Raw genomic sequence first — 12,394 nt, 5'->3', positions numbered from 1 at the left:
CTGCACAGTTTTTAAATTGCTTGTTGATTACTGTATTGCTAGAATTGCTGTTTACCTAAAAAATTGGCCTTTTTTGGCTTTTGGCTACATCTAGTGGAAGCTAAGTGGCACCATGCTCTAAACCATTGTGCATGTTACTGAATAAAAAATAACAGCTGCTTCAACATATTTCATTTTCATTTGTCCCATTATATCAGCAGTGTCTATTAAATAATAATTACCTTGCATTCATTTGCACCTATTAATTTAGAACAGATTTAGCTCATTAAAGGCAATGTGCTTGTCTGCCAAGGCCGGATTATGGTTGGTCGGGGGTCCTGAGTAAACAATCTGGTGGGGGCCCAACACAATCTATTTCTTTTTATGTTGAAGGTAACCATAGTCCATTTAAAGGCTATATTGAAAACATTTTGTATGGAAATTAATCCATTGGTCTGGTAGTTTACATCACATTGGTGTATTTAGTGAGATGGAATGGAAAACGGTGCTGGAAAAAACACATTACTATACAAATCAGAGTACTGTATATAGAAAATTATTTTTATAGAGATTAACACAAAACACAGAAAATTGTAAAATATTCCAACCCCACCTGCCTTTATCTCTCCCCTATTCTATACATGTCTCAGAAGGTCAGTCATGTTTCAGGTTCTTCCTCTTGATTTGTTACTGGCTGTAAGACAACTGGTGGGAGCAGGCTCGGTCTTTAGTGCTCGGTCTGTGGCATATATGACATATGACCAAAAGCAGATGAGCAAGCTTCCTACTTGCTGCAAGTGCAATACACACTCTAAGGCTACATGCAGACTGCCGTGTGCCCGCCGCACCATAGCACGGCGGGCACATGGCAGCGTGGGGAGAGGAGGAGGTGAGCGCAGCTCACCCCCGCCCCTCTCCATAGCGAAGTGTGGCCGCGGCGCCGTAATAGGGGAAATGATAGGAAATTTGCTATCTTTTCCCGGGCTACGGAGCGGTACGGTGCCGCACGTGTGCCCATAGAAGTGTATGGGGGACGTATATCGGCCGCATATACGTTGGACGTATATACGTCCCCCATACTGTAGTGTGAATGCAGCCTTAGGCTGTATTTACACGAACGCATGGGGGACATATTTATACGGGGGATATATACATCCCCCATACACCACAATGAGTGCACGGCACTGTACAGGAGCGGTACGTCCATATTGGACGACTGGTCTCCGAGTGAGAATTGAAACATCGTCACATCCTCTTCTTTTTTGGGTCATTTGTACTATGCTACCATCCTCCTGGGCTCCTGGATCCAGGGTGAACGCTGACGTCGAGGATCGGCAGCTATAACTACATTTGTTTCAAGGCTATTGTCAATCTTATTTTAGGTGAGAGTCCTTATATACTGTTGGAGCTGAAGCAGTTTTCCAGTTGCCTTCTCTAGGAATTTCAGGGCTCCTTACAAATTTTGCCCCCAATTCCTCCTACACATTTGTTTCCCTTCTTAAATTTGTGATGTGTGTAGTGTTAGTATGGGTCTAAGTCCATTGACCATGGCTGTAAAGATATTTTGCTCTCCTCAATGGTCCAGAGTTTTGAAATGATCTGGCGTTTGGTACATAAAAACACTAAAATAATAAATCATTTTGCACAGAACCTATAATATTACGTATGACTTGGGGATATGTTCTACATAAATACATTATCAGAACCAAGGTTACTACGTATATACAGTGCCCCAGCCATGACTATTACGTATATACATTACCAGGTCAAGGTAACTCACTACCTAGACCACCAAGTCCCAGTGACCACCCCACATAGTCCTAGTTACCCTTATAGTAGCCACAGAACTTTGACTGAATTGTTTAGTACAGACCCCCTTTATAATAACATGGCTCCCATAGTTTAAAAAAAATACTTAACTTGGTTGTTTCTCTGTCTTCTCTTGGCATCTGATTCAGATGCCGGAGCTGTGGCATGACACGTGGCCAGCGCCGGGTCAGCTCTGTATCATGTGACCTGACACTGGAGGTGATCAGGACATGACGACAGCACTGTGGGAAAGCAAAGAAATGGAAGCTCCTGTGTTCCGCTGCCAACCTATCCCCAACTTATGGTGGCTGCACCACTTTTTTGGCACACACAATGCTAAATACATCAGACTGTCTAGACTGCACAGAATAAGGGCAACACTTCCTTAAAAACCAATCTCTCGTGTAGCTACACTGCCAAAAAAATATAAAACTGAGGGCTCTTTTAAAGTTAAAAAAACAAGGGTTAAAAATAGATGTAGGAGAAATGGGTTAAGAATAATCCAGGTTTAGGATGGGAAATCAAGCATTTCCACATGCACACATTTTTTTTAATAAATCCAACAATCTTGGAATTCAAATTCACCATAAGGACAAATCTTTCTTTCCACTATATACATGTACAATATATACATGTAGCTGAAATGAATTGATCTGGACTGTAATTTAAAGAGAATTGGGGACAGTAAACACAATTTTGCCTCCTGCTGTGTGTGCTGCCGATGTTTACTTGTGGTTCATTAAAAATGTATTGTTTTCTTGGTAGATCATTTTGGCAAGTTTATAACAATTCACAACTAAAAACAATTAACAACTAAGAAGCAGTAAAACATACAAATAAGTAGTTCAGCAATAATGAGTATAAGTGTTGATTACTACATATATATTTTTTCTCACAATCTTTGGATTCAGTAGAATACTCCCATATTTTGGGTTCACATGATATGTTCCCACCTCACCTGCTTCTGCATTCCTACCATCTGGCTCCACCCTTATACTTGTGCCACTGCTCTTAGGAGCTTGTGCATGAGGAGGTGCAATGTACTTGCTGCAGAGGAATGGGACAAGGACAGTACAGAAAGTATGTGAAGAGGAGCATTATACATTGTGTCAGCCACAAGGGGGTGTTGTACAGTATGGGATCTAACATAGGCGGGTGTTGAGGAGGGCATCCACTATGTGGGAGATGGAAGGGGGGGCACTAAGGGGACAGTTTGCTTGTGGCAGGGGGGGGGCTTTCTATCTTCTAAATGTTGTAGGTGCTATATGCATACAAATAAAAAACGTTGGAAGCTATTAAAAAGCAAATATATAATATCAGTGAAAAATTTGCGGGAAGTAAAAAATGAAAATGCGAAAACGAAAAAGGGCTGCTCTTTAATGTGTTGAAGGACATTTCCACCAGTATGAAGGATTGAAAAACAAGCACACTGACATACTGGTGTGTGCCCCCTCTGGCAGGACCTGCTCCTCTTTAAGCTTCCTATGCCCTTGTTTAAGAAAAAAAAAGCTTTAAACATTATGCAAATGAGCCTGGGAGGCTCCAGGCTCTATTAACACCCATGGAGCCAGGAGCCCCTCTGGCTCATTTTATAATAAAAACCAGGGCATGAGAAGCTAAGAGAAGAGCAGATCCTGGCAGAGGGTGCACACACTAGTTTGTCAGTGTGCTTGGTTTACAATCCTTCATACTGGTGGTAAATGTCCTTCAACACCTCAAAAGGAGCCCTTTTTCGTTTTTGCATTTTCATTTTTTACTTCCCGCATTCAAAAATCTATGGGGCAGATTTACTTACCAGGTCCATTCGTGATCCAGCGGCGCGTTCTCTGCGCTGGATTCGGGGCCGGCCGAGATTCATCAAGGTAGTTCCTCCGACGTCCACCGGGTGGCGCTGCTGCGCTGAAGTTCCCTGAAATGCACTGAAGTTCACGATCCTATCCTGGATGAAGGTGAGTGCAAGCTCCGCGACACAATTTCCTTTTTTAAATGCGCCGGTTTTTCCGAATCCGTCGGGTTTTCGTTCGGCCACCCCCCCCCCGATTTCTGCCGCGTGCATGCCGGTGCCAATGCGCCACAATCCGATCGTGTGCGCCAAAATCCCGGGGCAATTCAGGTACAATCGGCGCAAATCGGAAATATTCGGGTAACACGTCGGGAAAACGCGACTCGGGCCCTTAGTAAATGACCCCCTATAACTTTTTAATTTTTCAATATAAAGAGTTGTGCAAGGGCCTGTTTTCTGCGTAACGAATTGCACTTCATAGTGATGGTATTTAATATTCCATACCGTGTACTGGGAAGCAAGAAAAAAATTCCAAATGCAGTGAAATTGTTAAAAAAAAGCATTTGCACAGTTTTCTTGTGGGCTTGGATTTTATGGCTCTCATTGGCAAAAAAGGGGCATTTTCAACTTTAGGTGCTATTTTCTGTTACGAGGTTAAACGCCGGGAATAACCGTTATTATATTTTGATCGGACATTTTGGTACGCAGTGATACCTGACATGTTTATGATCTTAACTGTTTATTTATATTTATATCAGTTCTAGGGAAGGGGGGTGATTTGAATTTAATTTTTTTTAAATAAAATTTTAAAAACATTTTTAAATTTATTTTTTTACAATTTTTCAGACCCCCTACTTTAACCATAGGTTTTATGATTAATCCTACCATATACTGGCATACCACAGTATAGCAGTATATGGGGATTTACCACATCATCTATTACAATGTGCAAATCGCACATTGTAATAGATGGTGTAAAACGAGACAGCCTCGAGTCTTTGTATTATTTGAAGCTGTCATAGCAACAGATCGCCGATCCCCAATGACATCAAGGGGACAATCTTAGCCAATATGGCAGCGCACGCGTGCTGCCAGCTTTTTTTCCCCCTTCCTGCACCTCATGTGCCTAATTTTTAAAGAGGTGGGCGCTAGAGATGAGCGAGTATACTCGTCCGAGCTGGATGCTCGTTCGAGTATTAAGGTACTCGAAACGGCTCGTTGCTCGGACGAGTATTTCCCCTGCTCGAGATCGAGCATTTAATTAAAAAAACACAGTGAAGAACAGTGAAGAATATAATAAAAACAGTGAACACAGTGAAGAATAGATTACAGATGTTCGGCACATCTGCTTACTTGTCGGAAGATACGTGCGGAACGGTGCGAACAAAATACTATGTGAAGAACAATATATATATATGTGTGAAGAACACATTGAAGAACACGGTGAGCAGGACGGAGACACCGGGGAGCAGCACAGAGACACCGGGGAGCAGCACAGAGACACCGGGGAGCAGGACAGAGACACCGGGGAGCAGGACAGAGACATCGGGGAGCAGCACAGAGACATCGGGGAGCAGCACAGAGACACCGGGGAGCAGCACAGAGACACCGGGGAGCAGCAGCACGGAGACATTGGGGGAACAGCAGCAGAGACACCGGGGCAGCACGGAGACATCGGGGCAGCACGGAGACATCGGGCAGCACGGAGACATCGGGCAGAACTGAGACACCGGGGCAGCACGGTGACACCGGGGCAGCACGGAGACACCGGGGCAGCACAGAGACATCGGGGCAGCACGGAGACATCGGGGCAGCACAGAGACATCGGGGCAGCACGGAGACACCGGGGCAGCACGGAGACACCGGGGCAGCACGAAGACATCGGGCAGAACGGAGACACCGGGGAGCAGCAGCACGGATCCCGACAAGTAAGCAGATGTGCCGAACATCTGCAATCTATTCTTCACTGTGTTTTTCACTGCGTTTTTCACTTAAATGATCCTGTGTTCACTGTTTTTATTCTATTCTTCACTGTTCTTCACATCTGCTAACTTGTCGGGAGGTAATATATGCACGGAACAGTGAAGAATAGATTGCAGATGTTTGCATACATCTGCTAACTTTGAAAAATGCTCGAGTCTCCCATTGACTTCAATGGGGCTCGTTATTCGAGACGAGCACTCGAGCATCAGGAAAAGTTTGTCTCGAATAACGAGCACTTGAGCATTTTAGTGCTCGCTCATCTCTAGTGGGCGCCAATAATAACTTGTTCTGTTTTTGGGTGTAAAATTATGCATCCAACACTTTTTTTATTTTTCCGCTTAGTTTTGTGGTGCAATTTGTTGCGCAAAAATAGAGCAGCTCAAAGCAAGTCTTAATCTTGTGGCGGAAGTTCTTAATCTTTTGTTTTGTGTGCCAAATCATTAATCCCTTGCGCCACAAACTTAAATCACACGGAAAAGAATAGCACCCTTCCAGCCCCACCCTGCGCCCAAATTAATAAATGACGCTCAATATATGATACATGAACAGTCCTAGCTGAGCTTTTCTTCACATGTCAAAATATATAAATTTACTTAAAGGGGTAGTCTCATTTCGGCAAATTGCTGTTATTTTTTGTATGATGAAAATTGCATTTTTCCAATATACTTTCTGCATCTATTCCTGGTTTTCCAGATGGTCACACAGGTGCGCGGCTCGTTATATCATAAAGAGTAATCAGAGCCGTGCACCTGTGTGACCATGGGCAGATTTATGTCCACTGGAAGTAAAAATAGAAGCTTCATAAAGAATGACAGCAAGCAGAGATCTAGAAAACTGTGAGGAATTGATGCAGAAAGCATATTGGAAAATTACGGTATATAACTTTTCATTATACAAAAAATAACATTGTTTGTTTGAAATGGGAAGAAAACCCCTTTTATCCTGAAGTGGAATAAAATCTTATTGGCATTTCTCCGGTACCTGGGGCATATTCCCCAACCGTTTCCCCCTATTTACATTGTAAAAATCACATGTAGAGACTCTTATGTAGGTACTGTGAATACCATGAGATTATCAATCACTACTGAGAACAGATGTGAAGGATCAGCCTAATACAATGTAACTTATAGTTTAGTGGATACAATCACTGCCATCTTCATAAGACACAATGCAACAATTGTGACAGTCCCTGACAATCCGATTCATTCAATGCCCCCCCTATAGAAGTGGGACAGACTGACACATTGCTGACAACTCATCCAGATCAGAAGAGATGTCACTATGTCTATAGTATAACAGATCCAAAGCCGGTTACATCCCCAAAATACACAGCACAATACATAAAATACTGATCTAGGTGCAATATAAAAAATACAGTTCTAAAGATTTTGTATAACGATAAACTCTGCCAAGAAAACCAAGACAGATGGTTACTTACATGTTCACGAAATTCTCATAGTCTGCACAAGGATCATCAACAGATATGTGTCTGCTCAATTCTTGGAAATCCATACACAGGAGATCATCAATAGACTTTCCAAGCCTCAAAGTTGTTTCATTGATGTGTGAATCATTAGATTAGATTCAGAATAATTCCTCTATAATATCCGGAGGGATGAGGGTTACTCAGAAGTAGAATTGCTCATTGAGAGCTTGTATTGGTCCTGTGCTTCTTGCTCTTTCCCCAGACAGAAAGCTTCTGCATGATACAAGTTTATGTCCGACACTCGGCTTTATTCTGCCTGTAAATCCCTCCCAGTGATCTGATGGGAGTATGTAACAGCACAAGAGTTAATGCTTTTACCTGGAGAGACGCATGCACTGATCCTATTATAGCTCTCGTCCATTAATGCTGGTGAGAAGAGGAGGTGGTACATCATTATATAGTGTGTACACACATGTAGCAGAGCTCAACCCCCTGCAGATGCATCGGTTCATATTCCAAGTCATATTCTAAGATAAGACATTGGGATATCTGAAATTTGACAAATTCGGCTCTGTAATTGAAAAAGTATATGTCTTTATTAATGAAGAATACATATAATTTCATTAGATTCTGACACTTTTTTCCTAAAAATCTTCAGGTGAAAAATAATTCTGAAGTCTCTGGGGCTTCTGATCCGGTAGAACCAGAAGTGTTGCTATGAAGTATAGTACATTGCATAGGTGAACACTGAGCATTTTTACTGAGCTGCTTCCACGGGACACCCCCTGCTGGTTGACAGGGGGGCAGCATTTTGGGACAGTGCTGCACCCCCTCGGTAACACCGCCTGGCTCAAGACAGGGACGTGGAAATAATTTAAACATTAAAAAAAAAAACATTGCTATATTTACCTCTGCATCCGTGCAGGTAAAAGGCAGTGAGGGGCACTGTTGTGGACATTTCATTAAAGAGGGGCTCTGCACTACACATTTCATTAAAGGGGGCTCTACTGTGGACATTTTATTAAAGGGGGTTCTGCTGTGGACATTTTATTAAAGAGGCTCTGCTGTGGACATTGGCTTTGCAGTGGACATTTCATTAATGGGGGACGCTCTGCTGTAGACATTTCATTATAGGGGGCTCTGCTTTGATGATTTCATTAAAGGAGAGCTCTGCAGTGGATTTCTCCTTATAGTGAAAAAGCCAAAGACAAGGGGAGATTATAGATATGTGGAGCTATAGAAAAAGGGGTGCTATAGTGTCCCCTTTTCTGTAACCCTCTTCTTATACAGATAGACAACAGAAAGCAGCAGTATCAGGAGGGGGCCACAGAAAAGGGGGCAGATGCAGGAAAGGGGGCATTTTAGTCCAGGGGGCTGCTGGAAATAGCATTATAGGGCAGGGAGCTTGTGTGACTGGCTTCTCCACCAATTTTGTGATCTGTGGGTACCCAAATTGAATATTACCACTAAGCACAGTATATAACTCTTCAAATAGGGGGAGGAGCATCTTTCTATAATTTGCCTCAGGCAGCAGAGAGGCGGATTGGTACACCTGCCTGCACCTGCAAGACTTTTATTTTTAATGTTGGAAAATCCCTTTAGTGTAAAATTGTCTCCTGACCGGATGTGAGGATCTCCTTATCTATTTAAAGATATTTTTCATCAGATTTTACCCCATTAAACTTAAGCATAGAATAGTCAAATTTTGAGGGTGCAAGGGGAGGAGTCACTTCAGACCAGGGACGTAACTAGGAGAGGCAGGGCCCCCATAGCAGACTTCTGAATCGGGCCCTTCTTCCCCTTCAGAAAATGTACATATTTATACACTATTACACACATTTATAAATTTATGCGCACACATTTATGGGCTAAAATATACATTTATACACTTCTCTCCCCGTGTCTTCCGACCACATGGGGAAAGTACACGGAAGGAATTAGAGATGAGATATCCATAGTCCCTCCGTTATGCTGTCCTGTCCCTCTCCCCCAAAATTTCTTATCTGAGCTGCCAATTCATGTTGTGTACTGTGCATTTTTATATACATATTATGCTGCACAACATGCAGCATGGCATAATATGTATATAAAGGTGGACATTCTCTATTTTTTTGTCTGTCAGGTGGTATGCTGGGGACCCCTGACACTGTGGGCCCCATAGTAGCTGCTATGACTGCTACTTCTGTAGTTACACCCCTGCTTCAGTCCTAAAGTGCCTATACCCTACATGTTGTATAGACTAGGCTGTGGATGTTATACAAAACTATGAATTGATGATGATTTAATGGCAGTGTCAATAATCAATATACACGACAATACGCAAATCAATTTCCTGATAATACAATTGATAACTAAGTATTGCCTTTCTCTTTGTCAATGGAGAATGTCTTCAAACTGTCCAAAGTGTTTCCATGTCAGGAGAGTTGACATCTCCTATACAGGGTTAGACTGGCCCCTCTAGAGTACCAGTGGACCCTCTGTTATTAGTAATGGGCCCCAGCGACAATGTATAAACAAGTAGGGCTTTATAATCTAGTTAGTGGACTTCAGAAACTATAAAGCTCCACCTCAACCTGTTTTGAGGTTTTTTGAGGTTGTTAGGCCCTTACGCCACTTTGGCGGGCAGGGAAGTGAATGCCTTGGCCCACAGTATTTACAATATTTGGCACCAGAAAAACCGTCAGACTATAGTTGATATCTCTGCCAAATCAGACAAGGTCCAAACTGGAGGAGATTCTTTCCATTGGGCTATCAAGAGCTATTATAAAGCTTCTTAAAATATCCAGCATGACTTAACTGAGGTAAATATGACTCTTCACTGCACATTTTCACTTTATAATTTTTTTAAAATAGGAAAATTTGTGAGAGTTCACATAAAAGAGGAATTCTAGAAAGGACATTCCATGCCCTACCTGAGGGGAGTAGTAGGTAAATGGGGTAAAATCTGGTGACAGAATCCTGTTAACACCTTTGCACACCAGGACAAACTATGTTGTCCTAATGCTGTGAGGGATGTATGGAGAGAGCTCACGGGCTGAGCTCTCTCCATACACAGCGGGTGTCAGCTGTATAATACAGCTGATACCCGCCTGCTACTGCCGCAGTCAGTGCTGACACCAATCCAGCATTTAGCCTGTTGAATTTTTAACTTGGAATTTTTTCCAGCTTTCAGGTATATTGCATGGAATATTAAATGGCACCACTAAAAAGTACAATTTGTCCCACAGATAACAAGCCGTAACACATCTCTGTAAATGTAAAAATAAAGAAGTTATTGCTTTAGGAAGGAGGGGAGTAAAAATCAGAAATGCAGAAAAGGGCTGCATTCTGAAGGGCTTAAATTGTTTTTATCTTTTCAATAAACTTTGCATAAATGAAGAGTACACGGAAACACAAAAACTGTAACATATCTTGTCTCAGCAAAGTCTTATTTTCTTCACTTATTTGCATCCTCCTTCCTGCCGTCTGCTTTTCTACACTAAAATTTCTCCTAAATTGTGTCTTGCTAGCAAGTCGGACAGAAGCTGACTGATGTGCCTGACTACATATTAGCTCTATGGAGGAGGGAGGGGGAGCAGCGAGTCCTAAAAGCCATGTCGGTAGCTCCGAGCCAACTGCAAACACCCACCCGGAGACTGCAGAGCAGCTAGAAAAGAAAGATTATGGGGGAGATTTATCATCAAGTTTCTGAGGTAAAACTGTTCTAGTTGTCCATAGAAACCAATCAGAGCTCAGCTTTAATTTTAAAAATGGCTGTGGGAAAATGAAAGCTGTGCTCCGATTGGTTGCCATGTGCAGCTCGGAACAGTCCTGCTCTAAGAGACTTATGATAAATTTCCCCCTATAAGTTCCTTAATGCCCAGAAACTGATGTTATTTCTCAGATACACACACGGTACTTCTGATTTCTGCAAAGTTTGTTGAAAGGTGGTGTTCCCTTTTATTAGTGTTCTGCGTTGTGCTGTGTCTTTATTGTTTATTGTTATTCTTTGGATTGTATTCAATTGACAACACTACCCTAACTGGTAACACCCAGTTGTCAATCTATTCATTGATTACTAGGAGGAAAAACAGAGAAACAGCACAATGCAAATTTCTAAAAAAATTATTCTAGAAGTTTTATTCTTTATCCAAGTATTTCCTGAAACAAGTGAGGGAAGGTGAGAGTTCTCTTTAAGTGCGGGCAGAAGCAGAATTGAGGGTCGGCTACCTCTTTTATTACATGTGCAGCATTACCAACACTGATTAACACTTCCACTGCTCTTAGGCTGCACTTACGTACGTGCAGATGAGCGCCCTCCTCAGCCGCTGATTATATATACGTAACCTGTGGAGCTGATTTTTTTTTTCACAAAATGTATCATAACATCAGAATGCATGAAGTGTAATCTTCAAGTCGCAGAGGAAAGACTTCAGGGAGGTTATGCAAGTTCTTTTATACCACTAACAATTTTCTCTACCCAGAGGCATAACTAAGATGTGGGCAGACCGTGCAATTGTTATGGGGCCCATGGAAGGAAGGGGGTCTGAACCTGATGTTATTTTGCTCCCGAGGGTTTCTTGCTGCACTGGGGGCAAGTCAATTCAAAATGCTCAATGGATTCTTTATTAATTCCTATGTACTGAGCTCCCCCTGGTGGTGGCTGCAGATAGCCAGTTTCATTGTAAAGGGAATCTATCATTGTATTTTTATCAGTTCTCTGGTATAAATATGTGGAATATTATGGTGTACAGAATGCAGGTGATGTGGAGTGTGAGTTTTAATTTTTTTTGTAATAAATGAAAACAAACACAAAATAACCTTGACATAAAGAAAATGCAATGGGGGGAATCCCTATTCCATTTCGCTCCAGGGCCCTCTGACATCTGTGTATGCCCTTGTTTACAACACACATATAAAACAATAAGAAAAATGTACCATAATTATAGTGTAATATGCACCAAGAAGTGATCTAACATACTTAACAATACAATTATCAGCATGATATATAGCATGAGCCACTGTGAAAAATGTCAACATTGTCCGTCTGTGGTGGTAAATGTAACCTGGTTTTATGATTTTTTTGGTGTTTTCATTTGTATTTTTACTCTGCTATCTGTTTTTAAGACTACGCTTGCGACCTATCAAAACGTTGAACACACCACTGATGCTGGCTTACCATGGTCCAATATTATATTAGTCTATGTGACAAGATTAGTTATAATATGGTTAGTATACATTAATATTTAACCATTTCCAGCACACATGCCCACATGCTATATGGAGTACAGTGTGGAAGGGAAAGCATACCATGAAGTGAGGATTTTTCATGGCAGTGACGATGATCAATAGGCTTGAGATTTCCAGATAATATGATTGACAACCAAGTATTGCCTTTTCTTTTCTCAGTGGAGCATGACTCCGCACTGCCTGTA

At 42.0% G+C, this 12,394-nt stretch overlaps 1 protein-coding gene across 1 annotated transcript in view; it reads right to left on the bottom strand.

The window, feature by feature from the left end:
* PRLHR (prolactin releasing hormone receptor) overlaps positions 1-7,540 on the bottom strand; it is a 98,066-nt gene extending 90,526 nt beyond the window's left edge. Inside the window, exon 1 of the mRNA XM_072148801.1 lies at positions 6,993-7,540. The gene's annotated coding sequence lies outside the window, so the exon portion shown is untranslated. The remainder of the gene's footprint in view (positions 1-6,992) is intronic.
* Positions 7,541-12,394: the final 4,854 nt, after the last annotated feature.

Source organism: Engystomops pustulosus, chromosome 4, assembly GCF_040894005.1.
Source record: "Engystomops pustulosus chromosome 4, aEngPut4.maternal, whole genome shotgun sequence".
NCBI lineage: Eukaryota > Metazoa > Chordata > Amphibia > Anura > Leptodactylidae > Engystomops > Engystomops pustulosus.
The sequence above is the reverse complement of the archived record's forward strand: the minus strand, read 5'-3'. Positions and strand labels throughout refer to the sequence as shown.